Raw genomic sequence first — 19,234 nt, forward strand, 5'->3', positions numbered from 1 at the left:
GAGCCAAGGCGCGGGTGCGGCGGCCCGGGGCCACCTGCCCGCCCGCCGCCCGCTCCCCACTTGGCCCGCGAGGCCGGCGGCTCGGCGCGGGCGGGAAGTCCGAGACCACGCAGCCGCTGCAAGCCCGCACCCCCTCGCCTCCCCGACACCGCCGCTTTCTCCCCTATCCCCCGACCCGAAAGTTCAGAAATCGGGAGAAAGTGTGAGTCTGAGCCGGCGACTTTCCCATCACGCAGCGCCCCCACGGCACCCACCCCCCCTCCTCTGGCTAAGCGAGCGTTGGGGTCTTAAAGGGACCGCACATCTCCTCCGGCCCCTCCTCCCGCTCCGCGCTGGAGACGCCTAGGAGCTCCCCGCCGCTTGCTCACGGCCTGATGACCCCGACTACCCTCCGACTTCCCTGCTGGAAGCCCTCAGCCCCCTCTCTTCCGGCACCACGGCCGCTCTGCGTGCACCTGGTCTGGTCCCGAGCCGGCGTGCAGGACGCGGGATGAATTGGCCTCGAAAATGATGCCCTATAGCAGGCTGCTGATCATTTCGAGGTGTATCCCAAATCCACATCGCGGCTAGTAAAGTGACAAAACGTTGGTGCCCTTCAAGGCAGGATGGCGATGAGTGTGTGTCTGTTGAGGGACAGGGGAAGACTTAGAAATCTGCTTTCGTCCACCAAAAGAGTTCCTAAACCCCAGGGAAAGGGTCTCCAATAACTGTTAGGTGTCTTGAAGAAAACTTGGGAGTGGCTTACCAAGAACCCATCCGTGAAATCGTAGTATCACTGCTGACCCCTTGGTGAACCCGAGATGGACTAGTCCAAATTTGAGTTTATTCCATGAGCAAGAGTTACAAATTATCAGAATCCTCTAAGGGCCCGAAAGCGGTGCCTTGACAGACAGTACCCATTTATATTTTAAGGTCCTAAATTTAAAGGAGAGCTGCACGATTTTTTCAAGGTGGAACTGCCTTATATTGATACTGTTAACATCAACATGCCACTTTATGGCTTACAGAATACTTTCCTATGCATCATCATTACCTTTTAAACTCTCACAACAAACCAAATGATCTGTCCGTGGCCTCAAGTGTTGGAGTTGGCGAGGAACTTCTGGACCATTCATCTCAACCTCTTCCTGTCACAGGAGGAACTGATGGAGGAGGGAGCCGGAGACGTGATGTATGGAAGGCCTCGCTAGATAGATTTGACCTTCCAGTTAAGATTTCCTGACTTTCAACCCACTGCTCTCTGGCTGTTATTGCCAGTCTATAGATGAGGAAACTGATGCTCAGAGCAATTGTGCTTGCCAAAACCATATCATATATCATGAAGAGAGAACAAAGGATAATGAAAACAAAAATAATTGTCCCTGGAAGTTAACTCTTTTTTTTTTTCTTTCTTCACAAATGTTAATATCATCCAACTAGCCCTGAATTGCTGGGGATGTTTATTTCAGTGTTAACAAAGAAAAGTTGGCCCTTTCTGAAATGTTGCCTTCAGGGCCCGAAATGTCTAGCTCCATCCTGCTGCCTAGGTAGCCATACATTACCACATGCATTCAATTTGTGCTGTACTATATTAATTTGAACTTGCTGATTTGTTGCCTCATAACCATTCTCATGCCATTTAAGGCACTGATGTTTTGTCTCACTACACTGAGTTCCTCAAGGCCAAGGACTGGTTGTTTAATTTCCTTTGTATCTGCATCCCCCAACCCCCATCATCACTCCCAATGTGCTTAGAGAGTATTCGGAAATGGGTGTCAGGGAACAGACAGGGACAAGCATAGATCCCAGCATTAAAAATCAGTAGACTCACTGAGATTTAAACACTCATCTATTTGGCTAAAACCACTGGCTCCCCTTGCTTGATGTAGTATTCTGATTTCTCCATAACAAACCATCCCCAAACCTAGTGGCTTAAAAGCTTACAATGATTTATTATGATCAAATGGTTCTTTTCAACTGGGCAGTTTTTGCTCAGGATATCTTGTACACTTGGCAACTGTATAAGGGGGTGCTGGAATGCTCTGAAAGGTTCTTCGTTAGTGTAAATGCTGGTGGTCCTTGTATTCATTCCAGTCTTGATTTCTGAGTTCGGAACTCCAACGTGGGTCCTAACCTAGACTTCGTACCAGGTCTTTTTCAAGCTAAACTGATGATTATCTCTATGCTTTATTTTTCTCTACTGGTTAAATGGGGAATCAAGCATAGATCATCTCATATCATTCTTAAAAAGTTTTACTTTGAGATAATCATAGATTTATATGCAATTGTAAGAAATAATTCACAAGGATCTCAAATACCTTTCACTCCCAATGATAACATCATGTATATCTATAGTTGTTGTTTAGTCACTAAGTCATGTCCTACTCTTTTGTGACCCCATGGACTGTATGCAGCTCACCAGGTTCCTCTGTCAGTGAAATTTCCCAGGCAAGAATACTGGAGTGGGTTGCCATTTCCTCCTCCAGGGGATCTTCCTGACCCAGGAATCAAACCTGTGTCTCCTGCATTGGCAGGTGAATTCTTTACCACAGGGCCACCTGGCCGAGCATATCTATAGTACAATATTACAAATGGCAAATTGACATCAATACCATCTATCCACTTTATTCCAATTCCAACAGTTCTATATACACCCATCTGCCTGTGTGTATAGCTGTATGGAATGTTATCACGTGTAGGTTGATGTGATCACCACCATAGTCAAGATACTAAACAGTGCCAACACCACAAGGGTCTCCAGTCTTACTCATCTTCTCTCCCTCTTTTCCTGGCAACCACTAAACTGTTCTCCATCTCTGTAATTTTGTCATTTAAGAATATTACATGGACTCATACATAGGTTACCTTTGGAGGTTGGCTTTTTCCACTCAAAATAATTCTCCGGAGATCTATTAAAGTTGTTCCAATATCAAGAGTTTGTTCTTTTTACTGCTAAGTAGTATTCCATGGTATGGAGGTATCACAGCTTGTTTGACCATTCATATATTGCAGGATATCTGGATTGATTCCAAATTTTGGCAATTACAAATAAAGGGGCTATGAACATTTGTCTACAGATTTTGCATAACCTAAATTTTCATTTCCCCTGAATAAATGCCCAATAGTGCAGTTCCTGGATTGTATGGCAAGTACATGTTTAGTTTTGTAAGGATTGCCGTATGCTTTTATAGAGTGTCTACACTATTTATATTCATACCAGAAGTGAATGAGAGATCCAGTTTCTCTACATCCTTGTCAGCATTTGTTGTTGTCATTATTTTTCATTTTAGCCATCCTGATGGGAGTACAGTGATATATCATTGTGGTTTTAAATTGCATTTCCCTAATGCCAAACAGTCCATCCTAAAGGAGATCAGTCCTGGGTGTTCATTGGTAAGACTGATTTTGAAGCTGAAACTCCAATACTTTGGCCACTTGATGTGAAGAGCTGACTCATTTGAAAAGACCCTGATGCTGGGAAAGATTGAGGGCAGGAGGAGACGGGGACAACAGAGGATGAGATGGTTGGATGGCATCACTGACTCAATGGACATGGGTTTGGGTGGACTCCAGGAGTTGGTGTTAGACAGGGAGGCCCGGCCTGCTGTGGTTCATGGGGATGCAAAGAGTCAGACATGACTGAGCAACTGAACTGAGCTGAACGGAATGCCTAATGATAGCTACCATTTTTTCATGTGTATATTTAACATCTGTATATCCTTTTCAGTGAAATGTTTCTTCATATATCTTGGCATCTTCTAATTGAATAGTTTCTTACAGACAAATTTTAAGAGTTCTTTATTTAGGTACTGATCCTTTGTTGCATATGTGCTTTGCAAATATTTTCCCCCAGATTGCATCCTCTTCCCCTAAGTGTTTATAGAACAAACATTTTTAATTTTGATGAGGTCCAATTAATCAGTTTTTCCTCTTACAGATTGATTGTGTTTTGACAATAAGTCTAAGAATGCTTTGTTTCAGTTCAGTCACTCAGTCCTCTCCAACTCTTTGAGACCCCATGGACTGCAGCACACCAGGCCTCCCTGTCCATCACCAACTCCTGGAGTTTACTCAAACTCATGCCCATCGAGTCGGTTATGTCATCCAACCATCTCACCCTATGTTGTCCCCTTCTCCTTGCACCTTCAATCTTTCCCAGCATCAGGGTCTTTTCCAATGAGTCAGCTCTTTGCATCAGGTGGCCAAAGCATTGGAGTTTCAGCTTCAACATCAGTCCTTCCAATGAATATTCAGGACTGATTTCCTTTAGGATGGACTGGTTGGATCTCGTTGCAGTCCACGGGACTCTCAAGTCTTCTCCAACACCACAGTTCAAAAGCATGAATTCTTTGGCACTCAGCTTTCTTTAGAGTCCAACTCTCACATCCATACATGACTACTGGAAAAACCATAGTTTTTTTTTATTTTTCCATTTATTTTTTTTAGTTGGAGGCTAATTACTTTACAATATTGTAGTGGTTTTTGTCATACATTGACATGAATCAGCCATGGATTTACATGTATTCCCCATCGTGATACCCCCTCCCACCTCCCTCTCCACCCTATCCCTCTGGGTCTTCCCAGTGCACCAGGCCTGAGCACTTGTCTCATGCATCCAGCCTGGGCTGGTGATCTGTTTCACCCTAGATAATATACATGTTTCGATGCTGTTCTCTCAAAACATCCCATCCTCGCCTTCTCCCACAGAGTCCAAAATTCTGTTCTGTACATCTGTGTCTCTTTTTCTGTTTTGCATGTAGGGTTATCATTACCATCTTTCTAAATTCCATATATATGCGTTAGTATACTGTATTGGTCTTTATCTTTCTGGCTTACTTCACTCTGTATAATGGGCTCCAGTTTCATCCATCTCATTAGAACTGATTCAAATGAATTCTTTTTAATGGCTGAGTAATATTCCATGGTGTATATGTACCACAGCTTCCTTATCCATTCGTCTGCTGATGGGCATCTAGGTTGCTTCCATGTCCTGGCTATTATAAATAGTGCTGCGATGAACATTGGGGTGCACGTATCTCTTTCAGATCTGGTTTCCTCAGTGTGTATGCCCTGAAGTGGAATTGCTGGGTCATAGTTTTGACTAGATGGACCTTTGTTGGCAAAGTAATGTCTCTGCTTTTTAATATGCTGTCTAGGTTCATCATAACTTTTCTTCCAAGGAACAAGTGTGTCTTTTAATTTCATGTCTGTAGTCACCATCTGCAGTAATTTTGGAGCCATAAAAATTAAGTCTGTCACTGTTTCCACTGTTTCCCCATCTATTTGCCATGAAGTGATGGGACCGGATGCCATGATCTTAGTTTTCTGAATGTTGAGTTTTAAGCCAACTTTTTCACTCTCCTCCTTCACTTTCATCAAGAGGCTCTTTAGTTCTTCTTCACTTTCTGCCACAAGGGTGGTGTCATCTGCATATCTGAGGTTATTGATATTTCTCCCAGCAATCTTGATTCCAGCTTGTGCTTCATCCAGCCCAGCGTTTCTCATGATGTACTCTGCATATAAGTTATGCTTTGTTTAGCCCTAGATCAATTTTCCCCTATATTTTATAATATTATAGTTTTAAGTTTTACATTTAAATCTGTAATTCATTGAGTTAATTTTTATATAAGGCATGAGATTTAGATTAAGGTTAACTTTTTGCCTGTGGATGTCCAGTTGCTCCAGCATCATTTTGAAAATAACTGTCTTTCCTCCATTGAACTGCCTTTACACCTTGGTCAAACATCAGTTGGGTATTGTATGGGTCTGTTTCTAGTTTGTCTCTTTCCTTATATCAATTTCTATGTCTATTCCTCTATCAACAGCATCCAGTTTTTATTGTTATAGACATATAGTAGGATTAATATCAAATAGAGTGATTCTCCCACTTTATTCTTCCTTTTCAAGATTGTTTTAACTATTCTGAGTCCCATTCCTTCCTGTATAAATTTTAGAATAAGCTCATCTATGTCTACAAAAAACCTTTTTCAGATTTGGCTAGGAATTGCATTAAACCTATAGATCAGTTTAGCAAGAATTGACAGCTTTCATGTGTCTTGTCTTCCAGTCCATGAATACAATATGTTTCTCCATTTCTGTAGGTCTTTCTCAATTTCGTATATCAATGCTTTTTATATTTCAGCATATAGATCTTGTACACATTTTGTTAGATTCATACCTACATATTTTATTTTCTTTGGAGCAATTGTAAATGTTATTGTGGTTTTAATTTTGATTTCCAGTGTTCACTGCTAGTATATACAAATGCAATTGATTGTTGTGTGCTAATCTTGTATAAAGTGTGCTGTAGAATACATATTTTCTTTTTTCCCAGCTTTATTGCAATTTAATTGACCTAGTCAATTAATTGTGTAAGTCTAAGATGTACAACATAATGATTGGACATATGTGTATATTGTGAAATGATTGTCACAATAATGTTAGTTAACATGTTCATCACCTCACATAATTACATATTTTTGGTCTATGTAGTTGATGATGGACAGGGAGGCCTGACGTGCTGTGATTCATGGGGTCGCAAAGAGTCAGACATGACTGAGTGACTGAACTGAATTGAACTGAAGAACATTTTAAACATGTTAATGTGTTCATCACCTCACATCACCTCACATAATTACATTTTTTTGGTCTATGGTGAGAACATTTTTAAGATCTACACTTTTAGCAACTTTTAAGTATATAATGGGGTTATATTATATATTTAATTATATGCTAACTCTAGTCACCATGCTGTGCCTTAGAGTCTCAGAACTTATTTATTTTATCTTAGAACTTACTTATTATCTAGAACAAACTAGAAGCTTGTGCCCTGAGACCAACATCTCCCCATTTCCCTCATCCCGCAGCTCTTAGCAATCACCATTTTACTGTTTCAAAGTTTGGCTTTTAAAAAAATTTATTTTGCTGCACCATGTCTTAGTTGTGGCACTGGAGATCTTCATTGCCTCATGTACGATCTTTGTTGTAGCACGGGGGATCTAGTTCCCTGACCAGGGATTGAACCTGGGCCCCCTGCATTGGGAGTCAAGAGTCTTAGCCACTGGACCACCAGGGACATCCCAAAGTTTGGCTTTTTTTTCCTTAAAGATAACACATATAAATGAGATCATACAGTATATGTCTTTTTCTGTCTGATTTATCTCACTTAGCATAATGCCTTCAAAGTCCATCCATGTTGTCAAAAGTGAAAGAAGTGAGTTAAAAATGGAAGCATTATGGAATGATTAATATTGATTAATGTTCTGAGAATATAGATATTAGCATTTTAAATCCTTATTGTCCTATCTGAACATGGAAATCTGGTTATTTGATTTTCAAAAACTAGCAGGGCATATAGAGGTTAAGGAGAAGTATGTTATGGCATGGGGCTTCCCAGGTGGCACAGTGAAGAATCAGCCTGCTGATGCAGGAGACACAAGAGACGCAGGTTTGATGCCTGGGTTGGGAAGATGCCTTGGAGAAGGAAATGGCAACCCACTCCAGCATTCTTGCCTGGAAAATTTCATAGACAGAGGAGCCTGACAGGCTATAATCCAAGGGATCACAAAGAGTTGGACACGGCCGAGTGACTGAGCACAGCACACAGCAAATTATGGCATATGTTTACTTCTTTATACAGAAAATCAGACCAACCTAAAGTTTGTAATAATCAAATACTTGATTCAGTATCTAGAAGTTGACCTTTGAGGACCCTTTAGCTGCATTTACTATGACCCCATTTATCACTTGTGTGTATTCATGTTTGTTACTGAATTTTTGTCTTTGTTATATTTTCTTCTTGCTAGTCATTTCTAAAAAGTGCTAGAACACAGAATTGGCTGTCAAAAGTGTGGTTCACCTACACACATTTCCATCTTTCTTTCTTTAAGGTTCATGTAGAACTTTACCCTCACCTCCTACTATGAGAACCATCTGATTTGCTTTGTTGTTCAGTCACTAAATTGTGTCCAACTCTTTGTGACCTCATGGACTGTAGCATGCCAAGCTTCCCTGTCCTTCACTATCTCCTGGAATTTGCTCAAACTCATGTCCATTGAGTTGATAATGCTATCTAACCATCTCATCCTCTGCTGTCCCCTTCTCCTTTTGCCTTCAATCTTTCCCAGCATCAGGGTCTTTTCCAATGAGTTGGCTCTTCACAACAGGTGGCCAAAGGATGGGAGCTTCAGTATCAGTCCTTCCAATGAATATTCAGGGTTGATTTCCTTTAGGATTGACTGGTTTGATCTCCTTGCAGTCCAAGGGACTCTCAATGATCTCCTTGCAGTCCAATGGACTCTCAAGAGTCTTCTTGAGCACAATTCAAAAGCATCAGTTATTCAGCACTCAGCCTTCTTTATGGTCCAACTTTCACATCCGTACATGACTACTGGGAAAACCATAGCTTGCTTTGGTCATTGAAATCTTAGGAGAAGTGATGTGTGGGAATAAAGAGTTAGTGCATGATTTGTCCCAGTCTCTTCCCACTATCACAAGAATCATGAATGCATATTTTGAAATGAAGCCTGAGTTTCAGAGTGACTAAGATGAGCAAAGATCACAGCAGAATTATTTTGGAAATCAAAAGTGTGTGATAAGTGGAACTTTGTGCAGCACAGCTTCTGAGATTTGGAGGTTGCTTCTATTTGCAGCGTAATCTGCCCAATTCTGACTGATACCACCAGTAAAAAGAATTCTGTTTCCTTGCATTTTGTGAAAACCAGAGAAAGTAAACAGAGCAGCTTATAGAATCTTGGAAACAGAGTTAATGGAAGTCATTAGTTTTTGGTTCTGTGTGTTCTTTTTAACTAAGCTATCATTTTCCATTTATGCCTTTCAGTTATTGTATCAAACAAAAATAACCAAGGGAATTTTTTGATTTGTGCTTTGTGTTATATCTGAATAGCATTTTATAGAAATTATTTTCCTTTTAAATGACTTTAAGAGAATTGTGGGAGAATTTTACATCATTCTCTTCCCAAAGAAGCACATCTCCAAATTTATCATAAAACCACTCAAAAAGCAAGATTTAGTTTATAGGAAATTTCAGGAACATATGTATTTTAAAGATTGAGGTTAAACTCATCACACTGTGCAGGATTATAGTAAATATGTAAAAGATGGAAGGGATTGTATTCCTTGATTCAAAATTATAGCATGCCCACAATTACCATGAGTGAGTCAAATGGGTAGAACATAAAATACATTCACTTCTGGTTGAGGATTCTTCACATAGTTTAACTACATTTTCAAGCAGTCTCACAAAGGTATGTAAACTTTGTTCACTAGGGACGTCACAAAAACAAACTGAAGATCTAATGTGTCCAAGTGTTATACTGTGTATAGAAAAATGCAATCTGGTGGAATAGAAATTGCCTCCCTAGTAGCTTTATTGCTATAAAGCATTAATCATTTTAAATTATCTTTGCTTAAATAGCTTACGATAGGATCTCAAGGTACCCACAGTTCTTTAGAACTGCCATGAACTTCTCACAGTATTTGTGTTTATTCCAAAGCTAGGGAGCAGAAAGTCAAGTCGCTCAGTCATGTCCAACTCTTTGAGACCCCATGGACTGTAGCCTACGAGGTTCCTCCATCCATGGAATTTTCCAAGCAAGAATAGAGTGATCCACTATTATTCTTCAGTAGAACCCACAGAAGTGACTATTTCATTGTCTTCCATGCTCTGCATGTTAAATCACTTCTGTCATGTCCAACTCTTTGTGACACTGTGGACTGTAGCCCACCAGGGTCCTCTGTCCATGGAATTCTCCAGGCAAGAATACTGGAGTGGGTTGCCATCCCCTTCTCCAGGAGATCTTTGCATGGTTTTAGAATCAAGCATTTCTGAGTTTGAGTCCCAACAAGTCATATAACTTTTCTGAGTCTGTTTCCTTTTATGTAAAAAGAGGATGATAATATTGCTGCTTTGGTGGTTCAGTGGCCTAATGTATGAGGAGGGCCTGGCATAATGCCTTACATAATGCCCGTTAGTTCTTTCCATCCCCACTTTTCCTCCCTGCTCCCATTCCTTAGGCCAAATGTGAGAGCTATTCCACACTAAGTAAAGTCCTTTATTAGCTACTTAAGACTTAGTTCCCTGTCTGTAGAAGGGAGTGGGGATAAAAGCAGGAAGAATATACCAATAATTAGTCCAATTTCCCACCTTCTTCTTATAGGCAGGGAGTGAGTTGGGGAGTAGGATGCCAACATGCCTTCAAGTGGAATAGTCAAGAGACATGTCAAAATGGAAGTCACTCTGTCCTCACACACAGGTGCATCAGCACTGTGTATCATCCTGGTGCTGGGAGAACATCATAAAATATTAGATGCAGATTTGGGCCTAACATCCTTTTCTCTGGCTTCATGGCACATGAACTAGAAAACAAGACACAAGCCAGAGTAGAATCATGAGAAGCCACCTGGATATCCTCACATCCGAATTCCCTGTTCTTCCAGTTCTCAAGGAAAGAAAGTTTGTTTCTCATTAGGAAATGATGCTGACAGCTCAGCATCAGTTATAACCCAGGGAATAAGAGCAGGAAACAGAGGATCTAGAGAGCAAAGATGGCAAAATGCTGACCCAAAGGCTGACGAGAGCCTGCACACACGTTTTGCTTGGACTGAACAGGGATTTTTTTTTAATTTGAATTGGTTCCAAACAATTTTTAGTGTTTATTATTAGGATATTTCACATAAAACCTTGATCTCAACTTCCTCTTGAAAAATTAGAATTGCTGGCAACAATGGGCCAATATCTCTGCCTAGTAACATACTCTGGAACAGAGGAGTGGCTGCTACTTTCATATAGCATATGTGCTCATCAACTGCCACAGTCTCTAACTATCCCTATTGTGTCCCTTTTGTCACCTTCAGGCCTGCTTTATTCATTCAGATTACTTTTCTAGTCTCTAGAGCCATTTGGATTTTTAAAATTTTATTTATTTATTTTTGGCTGCTTTGGGTCTTCTTTGTTGCATGGGCTTTCTCTAGTTGCAGTGAGTGGGGGCTACTCTTCTTTGCAGTCTGAAGGTTTCTCATTGCATCAGCCTCTGTCTTGTTGTGGAGCATGGGCTCTAGGACACGTGGGCTTCAGTATTTGTGGCACATGGGCTTAGTTGCTCTGCAGCATGTGGACTCTTCCCTGACCAGGGATCAAACCTGGGGATCAAACCTGTGTCTCCTGCATTGGCAGGTGGATTCTTAACTACTGGGCCATCAGGGAAGGCCAACTGTCATTCAAACTTGAACCATGGTGTACAGTGATAACTGTTTAACAAGTGACTCTCTAGGGAGAAAAATAGACAATTTCCATTTTCTGTTATATAGATATCTCCAATATGGCTGATTTCAAACTACCAATGTGTTGTCATTTAACACAGAGCTGTTAAGAGATGCACACAATTGCCCCTCCCAAGCTGATGGGAGCTGGCATCAGAACACCACTGGCTCGAATCCACTCAAAAAAGCTTCAGCAAAATAAGTGGGATGGCCAGGGTATGAGCTAGGAATTCTTATTCACAGGCTAAGAGTCAGAAATCAACCAGAAAAAGTCAGATTCAACACCTGACATGGAACCCATCATGAAGTCAACACTACTTCCTTGTTCCCTACCTCTTACTAAAAATCCCACAGGCAAATTATCCAGTTTGGGAGCATGGGTAATGTGCAAGGGAGGTGTGAACTGATGAAGGGTTGGCACTAGCTTGATGAGGTCAGATGACAAAATACAGGCCCCCTGACAGTGCCGCTGAGTCGTTCTTTTCAGCTGAATATTACACTGCTTTTCTCCTTATGAGAAGGAGACTAAGGGAGGGGACCAGGGAGGGTAGTGAGCTACCCATTTAGAAGCCAAATTGGCAGTGAAATGGAAATAGGCTGTGAATTACATCCAGAAACCTCTTCTCACACCAGAAGTACAGGGCTGCTGACCTCAAATGCAGATGGCAAAGACCACAAGTAGGGACATCCTCTTCTCACACCCCATGTTGGAAAACGACTGAGTGTGCATAGAACAGTATTCTAGAAGGTGAAAACTCTACAGCACCTTCGAGACAACTTAGTCCAAATCTGATTAACTTACATGTGGAGAAACTGAGGCCCAGGGAGGAGGCAGAGAGTGGGTAGGTGGCTCAGCTGGGTCTGGAAGCCTGGTTTTCTTACAACCAGGCTCAGACCTTTTTTGTCTACCACACACTGTCTCTCAAGGAGTTAAAAAGTGAAAGATTCAGTCCACAAATGGGTGGTGTTGCCAAACCAGCAACATGAATAATATTTTTTGACTGAATCAACTGTCTGTTTAGGCATCATGTAGACACAGGCAAACACTCATCTCCAGTTTTCCTTGCATTTGGATGGTTTTAAAACCTAGCAGAAAAGCTGCACGTCCAGGGAGTTTTGCCAAGAAAATCTGAAAATCTAAACAGCCACTCTCACATTGGCCCTATAACCAAGTGTCCAAGTCTTTTTTTTTTTTTCTTTCCTTTTTCATATTAGAGAAAATATGTTCTTGCTACAAGTGAAGAAGCATCAGAACCTGGATGGATCCTTGAACTGAGAATCAGGATTCTGGGCTCCAGTCCTGACTATGCTTTGGATGGGTCATATCCTGACCTTCCTGTGGACCTCAGTTTCCCCATCTGTTTCTTCAAGCTCTTCGATTGTAAAATCATATTCTGGGTGCCCAGTCACTCAGCCTGTTGGCCTCTTCCAACCTGTGTTTCTTGGCCACAGAGCATTCTAGAAGCCAAGTGCCAGAGATATGGCTGAGCCTCTGAAATTCTGCTTGTTGGGCTTATTCTCCACAGCAGTTAATTTATACAGACAGGCCCCAAATGTCTGTACTCATGACAGACCTCTCCTCTCACTGCCTTTGAATTTTCCTGGTAACCTCTCAGTCATAAAAGCTGCCTGTAATCGAAAAAAAATTCTCCAAGAATCATATCTTTAAAAATAAAAAAGCCTAAACCCAAATGAACCTTTTACTAGATTATGGGCTCCAGTGCTTATTCCTCAGGGGAGTCTTGTGAAATCAGAGACAAAAACTTGAGAACAATCAGACAAAGAGAAATGTCAAGCGAAGGTTTGGGTTTATTTAATTTTAGTGTTTTCAAATCCACCCTGAGTTGGGAGGGAGGGTGGAAAAAACACAGAGAAACCCCCCTCCCAGCTGCAAAGCCCACGTGCTCAGCCATGCTTTTCTGTCATTTAGATTTCAGCTTTCCCCAATATTAATGGAACTTAAGCCAAACAAGAGTTCCTTTTATTCCTTCTACCCCTCTGCTCCGTGCTTGCTAAGTCCTGTGCAAACTTGCCACAGTTCCCAAGCACACGGCTGTGAAATTATCAAGGCTGGACGAATGCCAGTACAAACCAATTTCTTGGGGTCCTGAAATTAACTAAAACCTAGAAAGCCTGATTAATTGTGGCACAGCACAGCGAGGAGCATTCAGGGCGGGGGAAGGGGGCAGCAGGCCAGAGCACATGCAGGGCCTCTGTCCTGCCCCTTGATTTACAGGACACATAAAGAAGAGTTCCTTCTGTGCACAGGGTTGTCCTGCTCTTACTACTTATTTATCCCTAACCAAAATGTCACTGAGTCCAGCAGGGAAAATGGTGGTCAGTGCGTCTTAGCTACCTATGGAATCAGCCAATCCCATAATGGTAGTGCTTGGGATTAATTTAATTTAATTTGGGCTTCAGGCCCCCCATTTGGAGAGTCATCTTGGAAAGCCAGTGCTACTGTGGTTTCTTGGGACACCTTACCACATAAGAGGAGGAATAGAGGGACTCTAGGGTAAATTGTTGGGGTCAAAAAAGATACTGGGAATTTCTCTCATGGTCCAGTGGCTAAGACTCCCCACTCCCAACGTGGGAAGGGGCTGGTTCGATCCCTGGTCAGGGAACTAGATCCTTCATGCCACAACTAAGAGTTTCCATGGTGCAACTAGAGATCCCGCATGCCACAGCTAGGGATCCCTCATGTCACAACTAAGACCCAGTGCAGCCAAATAAATATTAAAAATAAGAAGATATTGGTGTCCCCCACAGACCAGTACCTTTTCAGTTCCTATTCAAAACCATGCCAGACCAATCCACTGCAAAAAACACTCCTCATCTCCTGGGGTGGGTTAGGGATGAATTAAAAGTTAGGCATTAGCAGATACAAACTACTATATATCAAATAGATAAACAACAATGTCCTACTGTATAGCATAGTGAACTATGTTCAGTATCTTGTGATAAAGTATAATGGGAAAGAATCTGAATATATATACATATGTAATTAATGTATATGTAACTGAATCACTTTGCTGTATACCAGAAACTAACAGTATTGTAAATCAACTATACTACATAAAAAATAAAAATAAAAAGACTGCTTGTCTATGGTGGGAATGTAAATTGATACAGCCACTACAGAGAACAGTATGGAGATTCCTTTAAAAATGAATCTACCTTTTTAAAGGAATTCCTTAAAAAAGGAACTACCATATGACCCAGCAATCCCACTACTGGGCGTATACCCTCAGAAAACCATAATTCAAAAAGGCACATGTACTCCAATGTTCACAGCAGCACTATTTGCAATAGCCAGAACATCAGAGCAACCTAGATGTCCATCAACAGATGAATGGACAAAGAAGTTATGGTGCATATATACAATGGAATATTACTCAGCCATAAAAAGGAATGAATTTGAGTCAGTTGTAGTGAGGTGGATGTACCTAGAGCCTGTTATACAGAATGAATTCAGCAAGAGAAAAACAAATATCATATATTAACACACACACGTATATATGGAATCTAGAAAAATGGTACTGATGAACCCATCTGCAGGGAAGGAATGGAGACGCAGATGTAGAACACAGACTTGTGGACACAGAGGGGAAAGGAGAGGGTGGGACGAGTTGAGAAAGTAGTATTGCCATATATATGTCACCAAATGCAAAATAGATAGCTAGTGGGAAGCTGCTATATATTAATAGCACAGGGAGCCCAGCCTGGTGCTCTGTGACAACCTAGAGTGGGAGTTGGGATAGGGGAGTGGGAGGGAAGTTCAAGAAGGAGGGGATGTATCTCTCTCTCTCTCTCTCTCTCTCTATATATATATATATATATATATATATATATATATATATATATATATATATATAATTATGACTGACTCGTGTGGTAGTATGGCAGAAACCAACACAACATTGTAAAGCAATCATCCTCCAGTTAAAAAGAAAGACTCTTTGTTTAAAAGTATTAAGTACAATGTCTAAAGACTCCCAAAGTGTTTCCCAGTCAATCCCCTTGAAGGCAGAGACAGTGGAAGCAAGCAGACTTCTCAAGCTTGGGAACAAGGCATGGCTATAAAGTGTTCAGTTATCAGCAGGTAGGGGGTTTCCACTTCTGCTCAGGTGTCTTAGAGCCCCGGCATGGGCATAGTTGTCTAACATGTAAGCTTCCAGATTGCCAGGCCTACTCTCACTGGCTTTCTTTGTCAGCTCCTGGCCTAAAGCCTGCCTTGAGTACATCCAGGCTGACTAAGCAGTATGCTCCTATGCAGTTGTACCATTGTTATAGCACTGAAGTACTTCCTAGACGCTGGGTAAAGCGCAGCTATCTCAGGCTTCCCCAAGTGTCCCCTGCAGACTCTACTGCTTCTGCCCCTCCTCTGGGATGCTTGAGCATTCTCTACGATCCATAGCTAAAGGGTAAATGTCTGGCACAGCAGAAGGCCTTTAGTATTCTGCACCCATGGTCCTCCAGCATCTTTTCTGGTTGGTTAGTGCCCAAGCTGGACCAGAAGGTAAGTATTTTGGAAATCACTTGGTCCCATCACTTCGTGGCAAATAGGCAGGGAAACAATGGAAACAGTGACAGACTTTATTTCCTTGGGCTCCAAAATCACTGTGGATGGTGACTACAGCCATGAAATTAAAAGATGCTTGCTCCTTGAAAGAAAAGCTATGACAAACCTGCTGCTGCTGCTGCTAAGTTGATTCAGTTGTGTCCGACTCTAGACAGCATATTAAAAAGCAGAGACATTACTTTGCTGACAAAGGTCCATATAGTCAAAGCTATGGTTTTTCCAGTAGTCATATCTGGATTTGAGAGTTAGACCATTAAGAAGGCTGAGTGAGAAGGATTAATGCTTTCGAACTGTGGTGTTGGAGAAGACTCTTGAGAGTACCTTGGACTGCAAGGAGATCAAACCAATCAATCCTAAAGGAAATCAGTCCTGAATATTCATTAGAAGGACTGATGCTGAAGCTGAAGCTCCAATCCCTTTGCCACCCTGATGCAAAGAATTGACTCACTGGAAAAGACCCTGATTCCAGGAAAGATTGAAGGCAGGAGGAGAAGGAGGCGACAGAGGACAAGATGGTTGGATGGCATCACTGACTCAATGGGCATAAATTTGAACAAACTCAGGGAGATGGTAAGAGACAGGGAAGTCTGGCATGCTGCAGTCCATGGGGTTGCAAAGAGTCAGACACGACTTTAGCGAATGAACAAGAACTAAGCACATCACAAAATGATGCCTTCATTGCTGGCGGTGATGAGGGGAAACATACTGAAAAAAAGCACCTCAGGATCTTCATGAGAAAAACACCAAGAATCTGTTTCATTCCTCAGGGCAGCCCTGAAGCCATGAGCACTAGCATTGCTGCCAGCTCCCTGGGTAGAGAGTATGGTGTCTAGTACAAGGGCTGGCCGGAAGTGAGTATGCAGGAAGTATACATGCTAGCAGGTAATTCCAGCTGCTGAGGAATCTGCTCTTGTCACTCTCCTCAGCCATGATTTTCCTTAAGTGTAGGCCAGCTCTGGGGGGACTGAAATATATCCCAGATAGGAATCACCTGGGCTTTTGATTGAGATCAGAATGGGGAAAGGATGGGTGGAAGGACATAAAGGACCAAAGTGACCTAATCATGATGCTGCCAAATTATGTATGTGCCTTGGGGTAAAATGTCTTACGGACCCACATCAGAAGACCAGAATGAGTCCTGGTGCTGTCATTAGCTGTCTGCTTCAGACATGTCCCTTCATCTCTCTGGGTCTTAGCTTCTTCATCTATATCATCAAAAGACTGAGTTAAGTGATCTCTTGGGCTCCTTCTAGCTTTGAAATTCTATGGATTAATCATCATAATTAATAATTAGAACATTCAGCCATGTCCAACTCTTTGTGACCCCACGGACTGTAGCCTGCCAAGCTCCTTTATCCATGGACTCCTCCAGGCAAGAATACTGGAGTGGGTTGCCATTCCCTTCTCCAGGGGATCTTCCAAACCCAGGGATAATAGAACCCAGGTCTCCCACATTGCAGGCAGATTCTTTACCATCTGAGCCACCAGGGAAGCCTAATCAGAAGCCTACCTTCAATTTATCAGGTACTTACTGTGTGTTGGGAGAAGGCAATGGCAGCCCACTCCAGTACTCTTGCCTGGAAAATCCCATGGATGGAGGAGCCTGGTGGGCTGCCATCTATGGGGTCACACAGAGTTGGACACGACTGAAGCGACTTAGCAGCAGCAACAGCACTGTGTGTTGGGCGTGATGCTAAGCATTGGTTGGCCAAATCTTATGGAAAAACCCGAATGAACATTTTGGCCAACCCAATACTTTTCCATGTGTTCTTTTGAATGTATTCAAAATGCATTTTGAATGATTTACATGGATTCATGGGCTTCCCAGGTGGTGCTAGTGGTAAAGAACTCGCCTGCCAGTACAGGAGACATGAGACGTGGGTTCAATCCCTAGGCTGGGAAGATCTCCTGGAGGAGGGCACAGCAACCCACACCAGTATTCTTGCCTGGAGAATCCCTATGGACAGAGGAGCCTGGCAGGCTACAGTCCATGCAGTCACAAAGACTCGGACACGACTGAAGCAACTTAGCCTCTGCCGCACATGGATTCATGTACGTGTATTCTAAATGGCCTCAAAACAATCCTATGAGGTAAGTATTACTGTTGTCGTCCGATTTTTTACAAATCTGGAAGGTCACGTAGGTATAGTAGGAAGTATAACCAGGACTCAAACTCATGGCTGCTGGATCTAAGACCCATGCTCTTACCTCTTCACCGTCCCTCAGCTGTGGCTCCATGTGTCCAAGACTGCAGGCTGTGTCTACACACGTCTTGGTTTGCACCACTGCCTCTATTTTTCTTTTCCCTACACCCCCTGATTGTGAATTCTCTGACTCTCCTATCTCTAGATTCCTCACTCACCACCTCCCCATCTTCCTGGTGTTTCACAGGCAAATAAATAGAATAGGCAGGAAGCCAAAACTTATACATTGGCTCCTAAAAAATAAATAGACCCACCTTCTCTCTTTAGAGGTTGGATTAAAAGAAGAGGGATGTCTGATTATATTCATGACCCAGAAATGATTCTCAAGCAGAGACAGCCAAACCAGTAATATTTAGAAAAATAACAAAAAATGACTGCATTTAGCTCTGCAGTGGAACCCTGCTGCTTGTTCATGGTTAAATATTAATATCTCAGCTGTTTCTGGCCATCTGAGTGACAGGCTGTAGATCTGGATAAATGACCTTCCACAAACTCAATTTGGCTGTCTGCTTCTTAGAAGAAAAAAAAAAGAGTTATCTTCATATTAAGAGTTAGTGAAACCAGGGATTTTTAGCTGTATCTAGTGCATTCAAAGTCCAAAGAATCCTATATTAAATTTAAGTTCTAGATGGTTGGAGCCAAAAGGAACATATAGATTTCACCTCTTTCCCTTGTATTGCAGATGAGGAACTGGAGACCCAGAGAAGGAAAGAGACCCATCCAAAGTCACACAGTTGAGCTACTGGCAGAGTCAGACCTTGACCTGGATTGCAGTCATCACCCTTATTTTAAATTAAATTATTTGTATTTCTAAATTAATTTTTATTAGAGTATAGTTAACTTAACCATCCTTGTTTTATATGAATGAGGCTGAGGCCCAGAGATTTGTCAAAGGTCACAAGGCCAGAGATGGCAAAAAGGCTGGGTTGATACGTATGCTTTGCCTCCATACCTCATATTCCCAGGTAGCCAAAGGAATTGACTAGATAGCTTATACATGCAGGGGTTTCTTATCTCAGGTCACAAGCTCAGTTGTGTGAAAGTGAAAGTGAAAGTGAAGTCACTCAGTCATGTCTGATTCTTTGAGACCCCATGGACTGTAGCCTGCCAGGCTCCTCCATCCATGGGATTTTCCAGGCAAGAATACTGGAGTGGGTTGCCATTTCCTTCTCCAGGGGATCTTCCAGAC

General features: G+C 42.1%; 1 non-coding gene across 1 annotated transcript; it reads right to left on the bottom strand.

Moving 5' to 3' along the window:
- Positions 1-6,981: 6,981 nt before the first annotated feature.
- On the bottom strand, positions 6,982-7,054 carry TRNAG-CCC (transfer RNA glycine (anticodon CCC)). The gene has a single exon. It is a non-coding gene; the product is annotated as a tRNA-Gly (tRNA).
- Between the last annotated feature and the right edge of the window lie 12,180 nt (positions 7,055-19,234).

This window comes from Dama dama, chromosome X (assembly GCF_033118175.1).
Source record: "Dama dama isolate Ldn47 chromosome X, ASM3311817v1, whole genome shotgun sequence".
In the NCBI taxonomy this organism is placed as follows: domain Eukaryota; kingdom Metazoa; phylum Chordata; class Mammalia; order Artiodactyla; family Cervidae; genus Dama; species Dama dama.